This window comes from Lissotriton vulgaris, chromosome 8 (assembly GCF_964263255.1).
Source record: "Lissotriton vulgaris chromosome 8, aLisVul1.2, whole genome shotgun sequence".
Lineage (NCBI taxonomy): Eukaryota > Metazoa > Chordata > Amphibia > Caudata > Salamandridae > Lissotriton > Lissotriton vulgaris.
The window spans coordinates 202,042,345-202,064,241 of record NC_141696.1 but is presented as its reverse complement, the minus strand read 5'-3'; positions in this window follow the sequence as shown (position 1 = coordinate 202,064,241).

The window sequence follows — 21,897 nt, the reverse complement described above, 5'->3', positions numbered from 1 at the left end:
AGGATTTTTGCGAGGGTCAGGCAATGATTGCTTCACCTGTAACACTTCCGATCTTTTCCACAGGAGATGTATCCATACTCTCTGGAAGTACGGTGGAACCGGAGGGGCAGCTTGAGGGTTACCTGGCATCCAAACCGGTGGAACTTCTCGCATGGGATATTGACCAGATTCATCTGGTTGTCTCTCAATATCCTCAACAAACAATGCATGAGGTATCGGAGCGGGACGAAAAGACAGTAACCGCTCGATAGCACGTCGGACATTGGTATCTACTATCAGTCCAGTTGCGAACTGAAGCCGAAGCTCAGACAGGGCGGTCAGCACCTCGTCAGGCGCATCGGCCGCTATCTGATCATAAAGGAACTTGCACATCTCATCAAACACATACCTTTGGGTCGGTATGTTGAATTGATGAAACGTTTCGAGAACAACACGGGGTGGATTTCTAAGGGGGTTTACCATCCAACCCATCGCCATATTATATAGCGCAACGCGTTCTCTGTTTCCAGGAAGCTGACTACGTCTCTGAGGACCATCGGAGCTAGCAGACCCATGAACAGGTCCGAGCGACTGAAAGAAACTAGCTGCAATAGGAGAATTACGACTACGAGTAGAGGGAGAAAGATAAGACACAGGACTAACGAGAGAAGGAGTAGAAACAGTAGCAACAGCAGGGGTTAACAAAACAGGAGCAGTAGCGGGAGCAGGAGTATGTGGAAGCGGAGGAGCAGTAGGAATAGAAACAGACAAAGGAGCAGGAACAGTCGGAAGAACGGGTGCAGGTTGAGGAACAGGCGGAGGAACAATAGGTGGGAGAACAGGTACGGCAGGGACCACAGGAGCTGCGGTACCCTGTACGTACGGAGGTGGCGACTTCATTAGATAGGACATTAAAGGATCCTCAACTACCTCTTCCTTCTTATCCGACTCCGTAGGTAAAGCAGGATAACATTTATCTATGGTCATACGCTGTAGTCTCTCAAACACTTCCTTATCCTTATCCTCCTTATCACGCTGGAACTGCTCAGCTTTCTTCACTATGGTAGCAACATTATCTCGCTGACTACGTTTATTCTGTCTGATTTCTTTCTGTCGGGCTTCTTTGCGCCACAACCGAAAGGCATCAAACATGGCCGGCCTTGATTTTCGTTCGAACAACTTCATTTCTAGATTATCTAAGATCGACGTCTCGAAGCTACCGTGAGGTGGCCAACGAAGGTCGCCGTCTTTCTTTGTATATTTAACCCAATAATCGTTAAAGGTAATTGGGCCTAGCCCATGTTTGCTATATAGATCATAAGTAGGAGTTCCAACCGGAGGTATCGGACACGAGTCCTCCAGCAGGGAATCCGCACCACAAGGTCTGAAACAACTAAACAAAGTACTACGACCAGGCATCTTGCACACTAGCCGAGTTTCACAAACTTCAAGGGTTACGGGATTTACCAAGTCCCAGCAAAGAACAAAACCCTCGGTTTTTGGCGGCTGCAGTCGTCAAATAATACAACAACAAAGTACGCTAGCAAAGTGTCACCGACAAAAACACTCACACAGCGTGAACAACAAAAACACTCGCTCGAGTGTCAACAACCAAGAACCATGGGAGCGACCCACAAATACTTAACTCAAAAATCGATGGCGTCACCAGGAAGGCCCGTCTATCGTCTCGCTATACCAAGGTCTACGCCAGGCGCCAAAACAGGTCTACAGTCAGGGCAGCAGTCCGTCGCAGCCGTCCGGAGGCGGGAATCTTCGCGGGAAAAGTCTTCGGGCCACTTATTTCGACAACAGGATCGATGAAGCGGAGTGCACCTTCCCTCGGAGATTTCACACGAAGCTCCTCACGATCGTCGGGCTTGGACCGGTACCACTGATGCAGCCCCACGTTGGGCGCCAACTGAAGGACTGGGTTCTTTTGGACCCAGCGGTGCCAGGGCACAACACCTGAAACCTTCGTGGGTAACCTGCTCCGGCGTACAAGTCACAGAGACACGGGACACTTCCTCTGACGTCAAAGATTCAAGGTTTATTTGCTGCAGGGAACACAGAGATCACGACAAGTACACAGCGTGCAACTTGGGGAGACTGCTTCAAATTGGTTCTGTGGATCGCTCCTTTTATACAGTTTTTACCCATAGGGTAACATTGAACACAAAAGTTTACAACCCAGTTCCCACAATTAGCCCCCAGAGGGGTCGCTTTGGTCACTTTGAAATGCATGAGGTCCGGAACATAAGTGCGGAAACATTTGGCGGTTCCCAACTGTAAAAACCATCTTTCCACCATTAGCAAATTCCAATCGGCAATAAAGTAGATCGAAATAGGAATGAAGACAGGTGCAGAGGAAGACGGAGACAGTGGGGAGATTGGAAAGGGTGTAAAAGGGGAGGTAACGGGAAACACGAGATACAGGCATCAAAGGGACGTGCCTAATGAGATGCACGGCTGAGACAATAAGTCCGTGCGGCAAGATGAGCCTCGAGCGGCGCCATTTGCCTTACAGTAGCATCCCCCTTGTCATAAAGACACTTACAAAGAACATGTGTCTTCCGCAAATATCTTGGGAGTCCCAGGGTCGCGAAGCGGACAGCGTCCGTTCGCTGGCTACTTGAGGGCAAGAGACAAAATGGATGCCGTATCTAAGATGGAACCCGTAGGTACAGATGAAAAACCCACATAACAAACGAACGGTTTAAGTTAGCACAGCGAAACTGCGCACACTTACTAAACTCGTCATTTGCGGTTCATAGATACCAGACTCGACCATATTCGTGCGAGTCGAAAAACACCACTTACAATTGTCACGGAACCTCAATTGTACTTCATGTGTATTAAACCAGAAAGAAGATGAGGCTCATATCCTCTTCTTTTGTCCATTATACGTTAAATCTCGAAAAAAATGGATCATGCCTCTATGTAAAACTATGGGGACACGTTCATTCAAAGAGGCAGAACGCATACTCAGATCCTCTAACAGTAGGCTATTGGTGTTTGGTCTGAGTAGGTTTCTCCATGGTGTTTGTATAATTAGAAAGAAGCTTGGATTACCATTTTAAGATTAATTGATTTTAATATTAGTCTTTTAATATTTTTACTATTGTATATAAACTGTTTTAAAGAGACACAAAAAAAAAAGTTGATTGAACTAGTCGAGTATAAAACCCTGGTATGTATATCCCCCTTAAAACCCATGATTAATGAATAAGCCCAGAATTGCAATTTGTCTAATTAGCGCTATTGCACAACATGAATGTTTTTAAAGTTTGTATTCACTGTAACAAATTTTTATTTTATGAAACAGTATGTGTATTACATGTATGTTGGCTTAATGACAAAAATGTCGAATAAAAGCTTTTACAACAACAATTTAGTTGAAAATACAGTTAATATGCATGATTGTCAACTATTCTAGGACAATTACATTGTGAGCTTTTTTATAGCAAGATCTTAGGTACAGAAACTGGCCTCACCAAAGAGATAGCCTAATAAAAGATGTCAATAAAAGATACCATCCTGTTCCAGAAACATTAGTTATATAGTGTCACACAATGTTTTTTTAGGCAGACATCTTCTAAAAAACCTTAGGAAAAAATTTAGAAAGGACACTCACTTTCAGGTCCTTTGAAAGGCTCATACCATGTGGTATTTGCTTTGGTTGTCTTTCCCACTAAAGGTTATCCAAATAAAAGTACATTTACCTGTCCAAGCTCCCTGAAGATCAACAAATCATTTTAATATGAGTCACTCAGCAGCCTTTCATTTGCATTTAGGCTCCTGTTCGTGGTGATCTGCTTTAGGAAACTCAGCATTGACCTACAGAACATCCTCTATTCAAAATGCTCATCTAGCGACAACAAATGTCATAACTTCTTGAGTTTTGTACTACACCAGCATCAGGAGCATAAGGAGCTGAGTTGGACAGAGAACAACATACGCATAACATTAGGTGCTTTCCACAAAATGGTGATTTCTATTAAATAGAATGTATTAAATAAAGTATTTCTGATATTTTGATTGTAGCGATATATAGCTACACCCGGTTAGATGGTTAGATGGAAAGCTCAGGTGCCGCAGTCTGCCAGCTTACCTGTGTTGTGTCTATCTTCCATGGTCATATCCTCAAGTACTGATCTCATGACATTGGTTAAATATCTTTGTTGTCTTTACGCCGTGTTCCAATCTTCAGGAATACGTTTGGGGAGCTTTATCATTGATTCTAACATGTAGATTTTACATATGTATAGAATGCCACCGGGAGACAGATTACAAACTGAATGGTCATCTTCCTTTTAATTTTTTTTATTGATTGTACATGGTTTTCAGGGTCATGGGTGTTTCGGTCGCAAAGAAAATGTACTGTGTAGTAACTATAACCAATAAAAATATTTTTTTACAAAAAGGGAGACAGGTGTATCACATAACATAGAGGAGAACAGTAGGTCCTGAAGGAAATAGGTTAAAGGGTTTTCCTTTCACTAATAATCATGGAGTAACTACCACAGTTTTTCAAAGCCCAGTTAGTCGGGCGCAGCAGCCACACTCTTAAGCAGTGGTGCATTTAGGATGCCCCTCATGATATCAGAGCTTCAATTTGGGGCCTCAGTTTATTTCAACAAGGAGGCCCTCAGTTAACTTAAAAAAACTAAAAACCACAGTGAAAAGGAACATAGGACATGGGGTTTCTCACCCAAAACAAAATACCATCAAGAGGGAAGTCAATTAAGAAACTGCAGAACACCCAAACCTGGAATGAACACTAGAGATACAAAAAACGGTCAAAGACTGCAGAGGACTTTGTGAAAGTCTAAGGTAGCTCGACTAACTGTGTCATGATGTCTCATTTAGGGACTGGAGGATAATGTGTAGTCACCAAAAATTGGTGGATGTCCTGCCTGGCATGCTTGCTGTCCACACCTCATTTAGTCTTGGGTAAATCAATGGGTTTCTACAGCAGAGCCTAAACTGGCTCTGCAATCAGAAATCTTTGGCCAGAAACCCAACCCCCACAGATCTGCTAATGTGTACATACTAGAAAATCTTACACATTAAGTTGAGATCTTACACTGCAGAATTATCCTGACTGTATTATCTAAGCGAGTCATGGCAGAGTTGAACCAAAATCAGCAGAGCCTCCCTTGTATAGTGAAGAACTCTTTGTACGTTCGGGTCATTTTTTTTTTAATATTTCGGAAAAAATACCCAGATCTTTTAATTGAAAGAGTAGAGCCCAGCCACTTTATATTGCAAGATACATAGAGGTAAATTCATTCAAATGCAGATAAGGTATGTGCCTCATATAGTGCTATGTGGTCAAAAGTGATCAAACAGCGAAAAAACATAGCAATAGTGTGAAAGTTGATTATAGACAGGTATATTCCATTGATCAAGGAATCACAAACCTTGAGGCATGTACTATTTCAAATGTATAGATATTCAATAATCTGTAAAACTCCTCAATCTCACTGCACATGTCAACTCAACTTTAACATCATAACATTATAAAGTTGTTTGAAGTTCATCATCAGAACACAGCAACTTGCAGATCATAAATGTGCGTTGGAGAAGTAACAGAATCACCAAGTAGTTAATGTTTTTGGAGTGGTAATGAATGGCAAGAGTGTCAGACACCTCAGAGCACAGATACTCAGCAGCACAAATCAACTCTGTCCAAGTTGTTAAGCATCTGTGATCATTGCCACTCCACTCACTGTTACTGCCATTGCGGCAGCGGATTGATGATTGTGCGACTTTTCATGTGACATTCATAATGTGTTCACAAATTTCTATTATAAATGAAAAAGGAATAAAAATTTAAAAAAAATTCAATTGTTAAATATGAAATGCTTCTGTATGTGAGAGAACATAAAATGCAAGTAGGAAAAGTGTTTTAGTTCCAAAGTTGCCACCTTTGACTGAAACAGGCTAGGCCTTGAGGAGGATGCAATAATCTACTCAATGTGAATGCCTTGTGTTTCTGTTTTAATCCCAAGGCTGTGACAAAGGCACTATGGCTGCCCTGTGTGCTCTGCCCTGGAAAAAGTGCTGCTTGACTGCATGGGCAGACGTGGAGCTAGAGTGACATTGGAAACTGAAGGCCTATGTGGATGAAAACACATGGAAGTGAGTCAGCCAGAGCCACAATGGCCTTGATCTAAAATAAAGATAGCTGAAAACTTAAAAGGTCAAGAATGTGCACAGGATATCCATGGACTGTTCTTGTGGTAAGCATAAGTTGACCATAGCCTGCTTAGTGCCCTCCCCCTTAAATTATGTGTACACATATCAGCCTTGTTATAGCATGTCTGGCACACAAGGAGTGTTACATTGGATAGGGATGGATACTTTGAATCTTGTATCTTTTGAGTAATATTAATACGCCTTATGGATAATAAACTGTAAAGGTGTGGCTCTAATCATCAAACTCAATTCCCCAATTGGGAGTTGGAACTGAAGGACCGAGAAGATGCTCCAGGTCCTGTGATGGGTCCCACTGCCTGAAAAGTTTAAATGTCAACAACTGGTCATGTTCATCACCAGTGTTCCTCTTCTTAACAATTACCTGAAACATAGTCACATAGACACTAGGTCCCAGATTTACCAAAAGTTGACGCAACACAATCCAGCAAGAAAAGTTGCTGCCCTGTGTTGCATCAAAGGGAGTGGACAGAAATGTGCCATATCTACTCATACAAGGCACAGTTCTGCTCTCTCGTGGTGCTGGCACCTGGCACATTTCTGGCTTTCTAGCGTCAATGCAGGCACCCTTGTGGTCAGGATGACCTTTGTGCAGGAAGTGATACCTAGTACACAAAAACTATTGGTACAGGCGTATTCCTTGCAGAATGCAGCAAACATGCAAAGAGGAAGAAACATTGAAAAAAAGATATTTATTTTCATTAAGCCAACCTTGGGTAGGCACACCATTTTAGCGCAAACTAATGTTTGCTTCCTTTAATAAATATGGGTTTGCATCGGAATACACAAGTGGATGCATGGGAACACTGGTGCTTCACCCATGCAATGCCTCCCCAATGCAAATTAATGTGTGGCAGCACTAGGCACTGTCTTGCTTTATGTTTTTTTTTCCAAAGCCACACAATTGGGCTTTGTAGGGCTTAGTAAATACAGTGGTCGAAGTGGGTGGAACCCGAAGGGCACGGCTTGCCCCAACTTTTTTAATTTAATAGAATCCGTCCTCCAACTTTTTTACTTTGAAAATGCTTCCCTGGATTGCAGAAACAGTCAAGGCCTATACATAAGGCAAGGGCCTTTCCGGGATGAGCGGGGTGGGCAGAAAAGGAAAAGGACTCTTGTCTCTTGCCAAGAGAAGACAAGGACAGTGTCCACTCCTGGTCTGACGCTGGCAGCTGCCCTCTCATTCTTTCTTCAACTTCCTCTTATTCCCTCTCTTTCTCTCTCTGTCTTGCTCCTCCTCACTTGCTGAAGGTAAACCGTGACTTCAAGAAATCGATCTTACCCTCTCTTTCCTCTACTTTCCTTCATTCATTCCACTGTTAAACGATTCCAAAAGAGAAAGAAACACTTTTGCTGGGAAATGTCATCTTTTTCGGACATTTTCTATTCCAAAGTGCAACCTCAGGACGGAGAGAAAAAAAGGTCTAATATAAGAAAAATAACTAAATACCTAAATAAAGCAAGACAGAGTGGACTCTAAGTGGCCATACCGGATTTATTCACACCCAAACACATTAGCGCCACTTTACAGAGTTGCCAGTGAAGTGCTACTTTTGTTTTCTCATCTTTCTTTTCCCAGGTGGAGAAGTGCAACATTCCAGGAGGTACTGCAATACCTGGTTGCTACATGGAGTGGAAAATGCTTAATGTGATCCTTACCAGATGATTTCCATATTTCAGCTTATAAAAAGTGTGCCATTGCACCGTGTTCAGGGATGTGGTCTTTTTAAACTATACTGCTTAAGTTTTATAAGGATATAAGCAATGGACACTGAAGCGTGTCCCTTCCTGGCCTGGTAGTCATGTCCTCAATCGATTGACCGCGGCGGCAATTCTGCTGCGTTGCGGCGGTTTAGCGGAGTGGGCGGGGCCTCGTCGGCCAACGGATGTTCGCAGCACTACAGAGGTAGTGCTCGCGACGGCCGTTGGCCGATGAACGCACGCAAAGGATTACCTCTTCAGGCAAACAAACTCATTGATTTCTGAATAATGAGAGAAAACGTGTTAAAGTAACCATGTTGTTCCTGCTTATATTTCACATGCTTTACTTAATCTTGTATTCCTATCAGTGTTTGCTTTTTCCAGGATTTATTACTTTTTTTTCAGGCAGCATATTACTTTTGTCTAGTGCATAATTTGAATTGAGTCTCATCCAGGTGTTTATAGCGTGCACAATTGGGCTGTAGCTGTAGACAGTGCGATTTTCTCTACGTGGGGCAGTATGGTGTTGAGTGGGGGAGAGGATGTGTCACTATGGCCAGAGCTGACTGAATTTGGAACTGGTAAACCAGGTTCAACCTTCATCACCAGTCCACCAGACCACTCTCCTGAGGGAGCACATTCTCATGCTAGACCTCAGAAGGCCCCGCTAGACCTTAAAAGCCCTGGTGTCTTAGCAGCAGCAGGTGGAACTTAGCAGTGGCAAGTGTGGGTTAACCATGAAGCCCTGTCCATCACCATCCATACTAAAGTTCACCTCCAGTCTTACAGGCAGGCCTACGAAGCAGCACACCCTACAGCAACAGTGACTCTGTCACTGAGGTCACAGGACCCTTGAGGCTAGTCCGCCTCACCCATTGGTACATTCATTGGCCTTGTTTCAGTAGTAGTGGTGCAACTCACCAGGGATCGGGAATGCAGGATTTGCATTCACATCAATCTTAGATCACCTACTTCACGGTCTCGCTGCTTCATGCACAAGCACTTTTAACATGTGCTCCTTGCTTTGGGGCCAGTGGAATTATGCAGCAATGGAGGACAAAATGATGTTGCTGTGTTGACTAAATTATGCAGCAAAAAAGGCAACAACCTAATGTGGTACATTTCCTGTTACTTTATTATTTTGACATTTTTACAAATACTAACAGTTTCTACAAAGATTTGGCCTCATTAGTACCAGGGTAATATGCAAATGCAGCAGTGAGAAAGGTGACCAGTCAACCTTTGCAAAAGGCCCTCCACATCGCAGCAAAACAAGTCATATTTTTGAGTAACTTTTGATCCATTTGGGCTACAAACAATTTTTTGCTTAACATCGTCTGATTATACAGCAGATGTTGTATTATGTGGCAAACATGGCAGAGCCATAATTATGTGGAAAACATTTGCAAACTAGTAATTTTTGCCAACAATATTTAAACTGCTTAAAGGAATGTTAAGTACTGCATGGCCCAGAGAAAAATGTGATTCCACCTTTAAACATATTTGGGACATTCTGGGATTGGAAACATATCCCACTTTCTGAATTTATTTTAATGTCAATATCTCATATTAACCCTTAGATAAACATGTGTATCCATTGGTTGAATTAAATAAAGTCATAAGCTGTAACTGGTCAGTGAAATGCTAACCAATACAAAAAATTGGGATGTTTAGCTCTTTCTGGCCACACCTTTGACTCCGCCCACTGACCCAATTCTCAGGTTATTTCCACCCTCTGATTCTTCTCCCAAAGGTCCCCTACTTATTCCCCCACTTCAACCACTTAGTAAATACCACAATAGATTTTGCATGGGGGCTGTCTCAAAAAGTGATACAACTCTGATACCAAATGTCAGAAAATCTAGACCTAGAATATTAATTTTGGGGCAATTTTCTCTGGCTTTAGAATCCCAATCAATAAGAATGGCTAATGAAAAATTCCGAACAGTTGTGTGATACTTACAGAAGGTTTTTGTTGTCTAATAAGCAAGGGCTTCAAGTTCACAATATGAATATGAATTACTTGATAGTTTAACCAGTCCAGTGGAAGTGTGTCACACTAGGTTAAGCGAGCCATGTCTGAGTTGACCATGTAAAGTTGTTTTTATTTATTTCAATTCTTTATTGATTTATATAATTCTTCAGATTATTTGTTACATTTTCAACAAACCATCATAGCAATCTCCCTTTACAAAACATTCTGACAATACAAGAAATTGAGAAATGGAGGGTGGGGAGAAAATGTTTTACAATACAAAATTTCTAGCTAGAATTAGATCATAAAATATTCTCCCTAGTTCTCATTTCAACTCATCGATTCACTGCCCTTAATAAGTCTGTCCCTCACACATCATCACAATATAAACATTGCTAGTTCCCTATAGGTTGCAGAGTCGCCCACCCGTATTGACAAAACTAATTGATAATACTACAAGTAAATATATATCCGGATTCTTCTATGTCCCATATAAAAGAATTTGATCAAGAGTCTTCATCGAAAGGATGTACCCCACACCTCCTCAGTGTTTTGTCACCATCTGCTAGTATTTGGTCCAATCATAATGGGGGATTTCATCTCTCATCCTCCTTTCTTCGCCAACATTTAAGAGACCTGGCGCTGTTTAGTGAAAAGATATGGTCAACAAAAATCAATTAAAGCCCAAATACTGTGCCTCTATAACCCATCTATATCCTGAGATAACGTATCAAGGGATCATTTGCAACGGTATGTATAGAACAGTGAGGGTACTCCTAAGACTTGGAGGAAGATCATTAAGTGATAAAATGTTACCATCTTGCATTGAGTTTGCTGAATGTTGTATGCCCTTATCTCCCCATAAAGACTAATTATTTCTAACTCCAAATAGCATTGCTCTGTTTCTCCACTAGGGTGCCTTCTGATAAATTGTGCCACAGTTTATGCAATCTCTGCCATGCATAATGAGAGGCATGAATGATGGGATCATGTTCTGACTGTGTCTGCATATGGTTTGCGTAAAAAAAAAGACAATGCATAGTTGGTCCTAAGCAAGAGCCTTTCCATATGTTTCCATGCAGGCCTGCACCAAGTGGAAGACTAACCAAAACAACTCTGTATATTTTAATTGCAATCCCCCTGCAGTCCTAGTTGCATGTAGTTTGGATGCCTTCATTCTGGATCTGTGACTGCTGTAGTCCAATTTCTTAAAAACATTATTTTTTTCACATAGTGCGGTCAGTGGTATTCTCAAATGTAACTTGGTAAAAATGTAATTAAACCTGGGATTTACACTCATTTCTATTATCTGAATTAATTGTAATTAACTGAACCTGGTGTTTATGGATCTGAGTGCAGCATTTGATAATGTTATAAGATCAAAATTATGGAACATGTTAGTAAGTAAGGGTGGTAATCTCCGTATTGTGCACCTTCTTGCTCAGCTGCACACCAATGTTGTATTAGGTTTGGACCTGGTGGGGATGCACCACCTATATCATGATCAAAAAAGGGGTCAAACAGGGGTCCGTATCTGCACCATTTCTTTGCAGCCAATCCACGAGAGCAGAAAAAAGCCAGATACCCTTCCTTATGTACGCAGATGACAGCGTCCTCATGGCCAGGTTGGGTCTGTGACTCCAACAATTATCAGACACTTTTGAAAAATGTACGGATGCCCTTGAACCTAACAACAAATGCATCTAAATTATGGGAAAACATTAATTACAATGCAGGCATTGCTTCACAATGCCTTTACAACACAGGCACTTTATCGTAAGTGCCATTACAACGTATGTAATTACAAGGCATCTGCCTTTACATCACTTGACATTACAATGCATTTTTAAGGACATTTTTTATTTTTATAAATATTATTTTTTTGAAGTGTTTAATGTTTGCTTTCGGTGGTGTTTTAATATCCAGGTATTAGTTTTAATACTTGGGTATTCATTTTTGTAAATTGTTCAGTGTTTTTAAAATAGATTTCTTATTTAAAATATTTTTCTTTTTATTTATTTTTAGGAGGGATTGACACCCATCCCCTGGGACGGAATGCTAGGGTAACAGAGTTTTTGGGTGGGGAAGTGTTTTAATACCCATGTATTAAATGTAGTAAGTATGAATTAAGATTTAATAATATTAGAACTTTTTAAACTCATTTCTACTTTCAATATTTTTTTAATTTTACAATTAAATTTAATTGGGGTTGACACTGATCCCCTGGGACAGGATGCTAGGGACACAGGGGGTTTGGTGGGGTTAGTGTATTAATACTTACATTTTAATGAAAATAATTTTTTTAAAAACATTTTGAACTTTTTTTATGAATGATTTATTTTTTAAATGAATGATTTGACACTTATCTGATGGGATGGGATGCTTGGGTATCAGGGGTTATGGGTGGGGGAGTGTATTAATGCCCAGGGTATTATTTTAATAGTTGTGTATTAATTTATAGTAATACTTGAGGTATTTAAAATATTAATAATATTACAAAATGTATTCGATTTCTAAAAATATTATCATTATTTTTTAAGTGTGTTTGACAACCTCGGATGGAATGCAGGTGAAACAGGGGTTTTGGGTGGGTAGTGTATTATTACCCATGTATTCATAGTAATAAATGAGTATTTACTGATATCATTTTTTCAAAAGTAATTTCTAATAGAATCTTTTTTTAAATAGAAGGGATTGACACTTATCCCCTGGGATGTAAGGTAATCAGGGGTTATGGGTGGGGGAGTGTATTAATACCCAGGTATTAATTTTAATATGTGGGTATTAATTTATAATACATTTTTGGTATCATATTTAAAGAATTAAAAGCAATAAAATAGTTAAGAAAATAATTAATATGTAAACACGCTTAAGTCAGAGTAAATGTAGTTAGTTATTTATGATTATTAAAAATATAGATATTAAATAACAGAGACAACTCAAAATGCTTTTTTAAAAAGTGTATTTCTTAAACAAAATATAGGACAGTCAATTCAAATGTTAAATAAACATAAAAATAAATTTCAATTTTTATTATTTAAAACAAAAACACATTACAGCTGTATTGCACTGTAACATATTTTTTTATTTTTTTATTTTTAGGTTTTCCCACGGTTTCCAATTGAAATCAATGGGATAAAATGTCCTTTTTTTTCATTTTTACTACTACAGATGATACTGCCAGTTCTACGTAACTTTCTACAGTTGGTGGATCTTTGTGATCAAGATTGTATGGAAGGAAGAGCTGTGCTCAGGTAAGGCAATTTAAAATTTTAAAAAATAGTTTTTACGTGGCTTAGTTTATTTTAAGGAGATCGGAAGGAGGTAGTTAGAACTAGGGGGCTGATTATGACGGCGGACGGACTTCTGTTCATCTGCCATCATCCGCCTATACGGCGGCGGTCGTACATATGACATGACAATGCGGCGGCCACCATAGCAGCCGCAAAATAATTTTTTAACATTGCAGCACTGCTAAAAAGGCAGGGTTTGCTGTTCCCTGTACTATGTGGCAGGCACCACACGCTGCCTGCCGCATGGTGCAGGGAAATGTAGGGGGCACCATAGGTGCCCCCCAAGTGCAAATCAAAACTGCCCCTGCCCAAGGGGGCCTGCGATGGGCCCAAATTCAATTTCTGCCAGTCTTTCCATGGCGAGTAAACCACCATGGAAAGGTTGGCGGGGATAAAGCATCCTAATATGGCGCATGGTGCCTACTCGGCACCGCTACCATTGTGAGGATGCCAGCCCGTCCGACAGGCAATCATAACGATTGCTTCTGTCGGACCCATGGCTGTCGGGCTTTCCGCCCGCCAGCACACCACCCGCCATCACAATCTGGTGGGAGGTAATTGGCCTCACGATGGCTGTGAACCTGCCCCCGACAGCCTGCCATAATTGTAATCAGGCCCAAGGTTAGTAGTTTTTTGTATGTTTTAACCCACATTTTCATTCATATGCAGGTAGCAGTTGAAGGCCCGAGTCGGGTTGATTGCCTTCTTGACACTTTTGGTTTTGGAAGACAACCGGGCTGCTCCCCAACATCAACAGCTGGGAGCGAGCCATGAGGCTTGGGGAGGTGGAGCGAGCCCCTCACCGGGAAAATTATTGTGACATCGCCTTTAAGCCCACCCGGTGTGGCGGTGAAAGGGGGGCCCTCATAGGCTGCCTGATCCCAAGATAGTGCGCGGCGGTGCGGCAAAGAATAAGGCCCCCTGAGCCCGAAACTGATCAGCTGCTGAATCCAAGGGAAAGTACGTGATCGGCCTTGCGCGGGTGGGGATCCCCCCATGGTACGCGCAACAACGTCTGCCTTGATCTTCATGGGAATAATCATGGGAGTGAGCAGCCCCATAGCCAGCAGTGGCTTCCTGACCCTAAGATGGTTCATGGGGGATTGATGGTCGTGAGACCTGAAAAATTCAAGGTAAGGCCAGGCCAGGGCTTGCCTGCCTCTAAAATGGCGCCCAGAACAATATCTGCAATGTCACCTTGGGGGCCTATAGAGAACTAGAATCTGATGAGGATCAGGTTTCTATGCACAACTCTTCTTCAGTTTTAATCCCGCCAAGAGGAGGTATGACATTACAACGCATGCTTTTACCACGTATGCCTTTACATCGTAAGTTTTACATCGCATGCTTTTACAACGCATGTGGTTGAGGGTTGCTGGATAGGGAATAGTTTAATTTACTATTCCAACTCCAGTCCCCGTGGATAGTAGGGAAGGTGTTGGATAGTAAATTAAATCTATTCCCTATCCTAGAGCGCCCCCAGCACAATGCGTTGTAATGGCATGCGTTGTAATAGTTGCGTCGTAAAGGCTCTGCGTGGTAAAAGTTGCGTTGTAAAGGATGTTCCCCCCGCCAAGAAGACTGAAGGCAAGAACGATGTGTTGTCCCACAATTCTGCAGACTTTGGAACTGTCCCTTGCACCTCTCATCTCCCCACCTTGACCTGGGGGTAAGCTGGAGGGCAAGGCAGATGGCGCTTCCATGTAAAACCTGGACCTGTGCTTTCGATGGAACAATGACGATGCCGCCGGGGCGGATAACTTAACTGTTCGTACTTACTGCGGTGCCCGAGCAACCTTAACCGATGCCCGGTGTAGCTTTCCTATGCAGCTATAGAGGAGTTTTGCTCTGGTTCACCCCCTCTGCCGTCACCTACCCAGCTGGACATCTGACATGGTTTTCCTCATCTCCCCGGTTTATTTTTCCTCTGTCTTTCACTTTGACTGCCTTGACTGCTTTGTTCCCCCTGAATTACTCTTCCCCCTTGCCGGTCCATCTGGCTCTATCTGCATTCCTTTGCTGTTTACCATTCCCCTTCTACTTTCAATTCCCCATAAGACGTGTGTCTTGGCTATACTACACGCTAATTACCCATAGTATTGTGTAATCTCATGTTTTTCTCCTATGTCTATACTTGGCTCCTGTAATTGATGTGATTATGTAACATGTAAGTCGCTGATCCTCATGTACAGCGCTCCGATACCTCCGGGTCTAGCCAGCTCTATATACAACTTTGCAAATAAATAAATAAAATAAAGTAAAGAAAGTAATCTTTTTCAAAAATATTTTTAAAGCGTCAGGGTTTTCTAAAAAAAGGTATTGCGTAGTCACTTTTTTTCGGCTAAACGGAATGTTCAAGAACACAGATTGCATTGATGGCAGACTCGATTTTTTTGACATTTTAATAGATTTGCTGAATGGATTTTTGTGATATGGTCAATTACTGTGGCCCCACAACTTTATTTTTTCTGGATTTCTTTGGGATGTGTTTTTTCAGGTGAACACAGTATTGTTTGCAGCACTAATTCAACTGCACAATATGGCTATCGCAAACTGTGGTCTTTTTCGAAGGTTTTACTCGGGTTTTGGATTTCAACATGGTTTTTGGATTACTTTCTCTGAATTTATGGACTGCACACGACTCTTAGTGAAATGTGAGATTTTACCTAAGTCCAAGAGCCGAAGAAAGAAGACAACTTAAGGTAGAAAACCTCACTTTTATTTTAAATTTAAAATGTATTTTTGAAAAATGCCAATTGGATTTGTAAAAATGATTTTCAAAACAGGCAAGTAAGGTTGATAGGGGTTAGTGTAGATTAAAAATGTAGGATGTGTGCATTTGTGTATGTAGTCTCACGCCAAAATCAACTAAAATTGTTGATTTTGACCCAATAGTTGCAAGGACATTTCTTTTGTTCTTTTTGAAATTTGTGTGTTTAAACTACCAGTCAATAATTGCACTATTCTCATTTCTTGGAAACTTTGCTCCTTCTTCAAAATTTCCCAAAAATGATACAAGTTTGGTGAGGTTTTCCAATAGATTTGTCGAAGGAGTTATGCCATCCCTCTAAGCATTGTTTGTTTTTGCTCCTCCCTTTAAGCATGTCATGTAGCATTGCCACCACTCCACATGAAATCGTGGCTCCCTCCTTCGACCTGAACTGCTTGGATGGCCAATCCATGTGTCCTCAAAATAATTTAGAATGGTTGCCAATTTTTTATTGTTCGAAGTAAAATATTCAGATTCAGTAAGAGATGTGTAGTATTCATCTACACAGTCTGCAGGAACAAAGCAAAGGGCTGTTAGTTTTTTTTATACTCCAGTTGGAGTTTACAGTCTGATATGTAATCCTCAACTTGTTATTTGGCTTTTAAAGTGATTTTTGTTTAATTTTATTTTTGGAAACTTATGAAAATTGGGCTATTTAGTTGTGGCTGTTTCGTGAGGATATCCAAATAATTTACCTGTGAAAGGTCTTTTGATTTTTCAGTTGATGCTGGAGAGATTTGGTTGAAGTTCAGCTGCTGGGTATTCCTGGATGGTTGAATTTGCTGAATACGTAAACGGTGAAAAAAAGTTTATGGATTGTATTTTAAACTTTAAAATGAATATGTTGTTAGAAGAACCAAATGTAAATGAACTTGCATTTTGTACTTAATCACTTTTAAGCACTTTCCAAGAGTCAAGCACCTTTACCTGTTAGAATAGTAATTTTGACCCCACCACTGTCAGCACCTTCCCTGAGCCAATCACCTGGTGGGGTTAGATAAGTAATTTAGCCCCTGCCGCTGTCCAGCACCTTTCATGAGGCATTCACCTGGCGGGGTTAGAATAGTAATTTAGCCCCCCACCACTGTCCAGAACAATCACTGCGGCAAAAACCTGATGGAGTTAGAATAGTAATTTTGCCCCCTACCACTGTCAAGCACCTTTCCTGAGTCAATCACTCGGTGGAGGTAGAATAGTTATTTTGCCCCTCCACCACTGACCAGCACTTTCCCTGCAGCAAAAACCTGGTGGAGTTAGAATAGTAATTTAGCTCCCCACCACTGTTCAGCGCCTTCCCTGAGGCAATCACTTGGTGGAGTTAGAACAGTAATTTAGACCCCCGCTGCTGTCCAGCACCTTCCCTGAGGCAATCACCTGGCAGAGTTAGAATAGCAACCCCCCCCCCCATCATTGTCCAGCACCTTCTCAGAGTCAATCCCTTGGTGGAGTTAGAATAGTAATTTTGCCCCACACCACTGTCCAGCATCTTCCCTGAGGAAATCACTTGGTGGAATTTGAATAGTAATTTTACCCCCCACCACTGTCCAGCACCTTCCTTGAGGCAATCACCTAGCGGAGTTAGAATAGTAATTTTGCCCCCCCAAAACTGTCAAGCACCTTCCCTGAGGCAATCACTTGGCGAAGTTAGAATAGTGATTTTGCCCCCCACCACTGTCTAGCACCTTCGCTAAGTCAATCACCTGGTGAAGTTAGAATAGTTTTTTTGCCTCTCCACCACTGACCAGCACTTTCCCTGCGACAAAAACCTGGTGGAGTTCGAAAACTAATTTTGGCCCCCACCTCTATCCAGTACATTGCTTTAAAAGGTTGCCGTCTTTAACAGACTATTACTTGACATTTTGTTTTGGTAATTTATAAAGTTTTTTTTAATTTTATATTATAATGTTTACTTACTGCTGATTTGCCAACAGATTGATTTATTTGATTTGTAATTGTTGTTGGTGTTTCTTCAATTTGTGTAGTAATTTAAACAATTAAAAATGCATCATATTTTCATTTTCGTTTTTGGGCTTTTTTTGTAAGTAAAAAACGTAGTTTGATATTCACTTACTTCTAAATGGAAATATAGATTCTGGAATGTGTGTAGTCGTCTTGGGGCTGAATTGTGAAGAGCTGTAAATAATAAAAAAATATTTAAGTACTTGATATATTTGTTTTCATTCTGAAGGTGTTTTGTGTTAAACGTGCACTTACTTATGTTAGTTGATGGTAGTGTACGATTTGAAAGTCTTGTCAGGTCTTCTCCTACTTCTTCTGCATGTGGTCACCATGGAATTCAGTGCACCAGTGAGCACAAACTGGTGGACGGCTTTTTTTTTAAACGTTTTTTAGGGGTAAACAAAAATGGAAAGAAAATATGTTTCCGAAACAATTTTTTCTTGCGAATCAGAACTTGACAGAATGTACATTTATTATGTGTAGTGTGAAATGTCGGTATATATGTTCTGTTAAAGAATGCCAGCCATTTTTAGTAGATGATGGGTCCGGTGCTGTAATGGAAATAGTTGAAGGACAGTTTTCTATGGTTTCTTTGCTTTGTGTGTACTTTCTGTTTATGACACAAACTGTAGAGTATATCTTTTAAAATGTTATTTGTATATATACTTAACTTTTTATTTTTTGTACATTGTCGAAACACATTTTTGGAAAATTACGATACTTATGAATATGTATTTAAATAGTTTGGTATTTGCATTAATACTTGAGTATTAACATTAATACTTGGGTGCTAATGTACTCCCCCACCGCAAACCCCAATTTCCCTTGCATCCCATCTCAGAGTATGGATGAAAAAAATATATATTTAAACATATTTATTATGCATTGTATTGGTATACGTAGCAATTGTTTGCGATGTAATAGGACTTTTAATACAACCCTATGAATTTCCTTTGTAGTGGCTTGTAGTGTAAAAACATGTGTTGTAAACGTATTTGCAGTGTAAAAACTGCAATGTAAAAGTATGCATTGTAATGGTATGCGTTGTAACGTCATATATTCAAATCATATGCCAAGGTCAATGGTCGCCCCCAGAGTAGGCTGACTCATTTCCAGGTTAGTGGGAATACACTTAAGTGTGCAAACTCCATTAACTATTTGGGGATCCCGTTTGACAATAAGATCACCTGAGGAGTGTGAGAGTTACCCAGTACGAACAAGCCATTACTTACCTGTTCAAATTTCCTGCAAGTTGAAGTCTATGCCTCTGAAATCTGCCACTACTATACATGAAGCTTGACCTGTGCCTATTGTCACCTATGGCATGGAGTTTGGGGATTCATCAATAACTCCCAATTGCAAATCAGTGAAAACAGATTCCTTCATAGAATTTTGTCACTTCCCAACTCCGTCCCGACAATTTTAGTACATCAAGAACTGTGTCTTCAGTATGTGGGGGATATACTGAGGTTGGCACCTATTCTGTTATGGCAATCAGTATGGGCTAGTCCAAAAGCAGCTATGAGACAAGCTGCAATCACTGACTGTCTTAAACTGGACAAGGTTCACAAAATCAATTGACTCACCCATATTAGAGAAGATGTCCACCAAATTGGCAGATGGGATGCGTTTGGCAACCCGTCAACAATCAACCACACACATAAAACCACAGTAAAAGATGATCAACTGAAATAAATTGATAGTAGAAGAGAGGTGGGGGGTGAAATTAAGAAGAAGTCTGTTGAGTCATATCTTCCAGTAAGTACAATACCAGCAATTGAGCCATACCTGCTTAAAATTCCGTGCAACTAAAGGTTTTTCCTCATAAGATTTAGGCTGGGAATGGCTAAATTCCTAGCATTATCTCCCCCAGGTGTTATTGACAGTAATGTTCTGCTCCCTTGCCGATGCAATTCAAAAGCACCGCAGTCACAACTCCATTTGTTTTTCTTTTGTGAGTGATATAGAGAACACCGCATCTTCATTTTGAGACCTTAACGGCAAAGCTTAAAAATTTGGAATTCTAAAGAGGCATTATAGTATTTGCAGATGTTGCAGACTAATATTGTGTATTTATAGATTTCTTGTCACTGTAGTCAAATGCAGGAGAAACGTCGGGAAGTGAATGTGCACAAATCTATTATATCGGCACTCCGTCCCAGCTTAAGTATGAATTTTTACTTTTGATCACAACATCGCTATAGCACAAAAGCTATGTATCTTGTACTGTACTAAGAAGGGAGGAAATTAACTACTCTGCTTTTTTTAACACACAGATATTTTATGTATCTTTTTTATATGATTGGTACATTTTCTATATCAAGGTAACTGTTTTTATGATTGTTTTTAACATTTGTATGTGTGCTTTTATGGTTTGATATAAACCGAATAAAATATTTTTAACAATGAGAGATATAGGCGTCTAATTTGTACAAAGCAGTGGGTCTCTTCAAGGTTTAGGTAGTAAAGAGATTTTGGGCCTGTTAAACTCCTCCAGGAAACCTTGTGTTTTAGGCGTTTCCCAAAACATCTTACAGAGCAATAGGAGTAGAATCAGTTTAGTAATTAGTTTGTACAAATCTATTAGAGCCCATCATCACTTTGTGCCTTACTAGTTGACATCTACTCTATCATTTTCATGATTTCTTCTTCTGTGATCATCCCTCTGAGTATGTCTGACTGATCTCTTGAAAGGCACAGTAAGCCAAGTGTTCCCAGATATTTGTCTTCTGTGGTGCAAGTGGTGTGCCCCTCCATGTATAGAGGCATTCAGAAAATGTGCTGAATACTTGCTACCTATCATGGTGGAGCACAACAATGTACAGTGATCAAACAATGTATCCCTGATAGCAATGATTTTTCTGTTAAGATTTGGAATGCTTGAGTTGGGCTGTGAGCATCATTCCTGTTTTTTCGGGCCATTTGTAATGGTATTGTTTCAGTCTGAAAAGGGATGGCTCAGCCTATGAGATACGTTAGGAATTTAGTTCATTTTAGGTTTTAATCAGTTCTCTAAGTAACAAAGTGCTGGTTGTTACTTATCTGTCTGAGTAAGTTGTTGAGTGCGTGCTTCCAACTTTTACTTCTCTTGTTCACGTTTTCTTTTCAAACTTGTTAAGTTCCTCATTATTTCTCTATCTGGCCGCCGTTAACACTTGTGCAGAGGACACCGTCGCTTTATTTAATTCTAAGTAGGACATTAGATAATATCTCAAGAGTTCTTTGTCTTTAGAGTCCTTGTACCTGGCATATGCCAGTGGCTAGATGGTGGTTTCAACATAGTTAGGTCTAGGTCTATGGCGATCAAGTCATGGTCTGAAGTGATGTTTCGATTTATGGATGCTGCAGCCAAATTACTTTTATGGGCAGCATTTATAAGAAAATATGCAGTAGGTGAAGGTGAGCCATGGACACATGAAGTAAAGGTATAGTCTATGTCTCATGAATGTAGTAGTCTCCATGGTTCTATCACAGCAAAATACTTGAATACGTCTTATTTTATAAAAATGTCTTTCGATTTTTTTTGTGTCTGGTATAATGACTTGTCCAATAGCGGGTCAAGTGATACATTGTTGTCACCCACTCAGCAAATACTCTTATCCAGTAGAGAAGTCTGTATAACATAGCTAGGAAGTCAGACTTATTACCAACAAGGGTAAATATCCACCCTGTTATCAATTTCTCAACTTGCAATTGTAGTTTTGCAAACACGTATCTACCATGAGTATCTTTCTAGGTCTATAACACTTGCATTGGTAGGGATTTATGGATTAATATGCATGGTGTAATAGTGTGTTGCTCTGACCTACTGAAATATATTGATTCGCCCACCCATTTGTTTATCAATTTTACACTTTCAATGTCAGTCAGGTGTGTTTCTTGTATCAGTGCTGTATCAGGCGTCTTACACTAAAATTCTTAGAACTTTTTTTACATAATGTGTCATCCCATTCACATTTAGGGAAACTCTCTGCAGTGATTGCTTGCAAACTATAGGCGCAGTC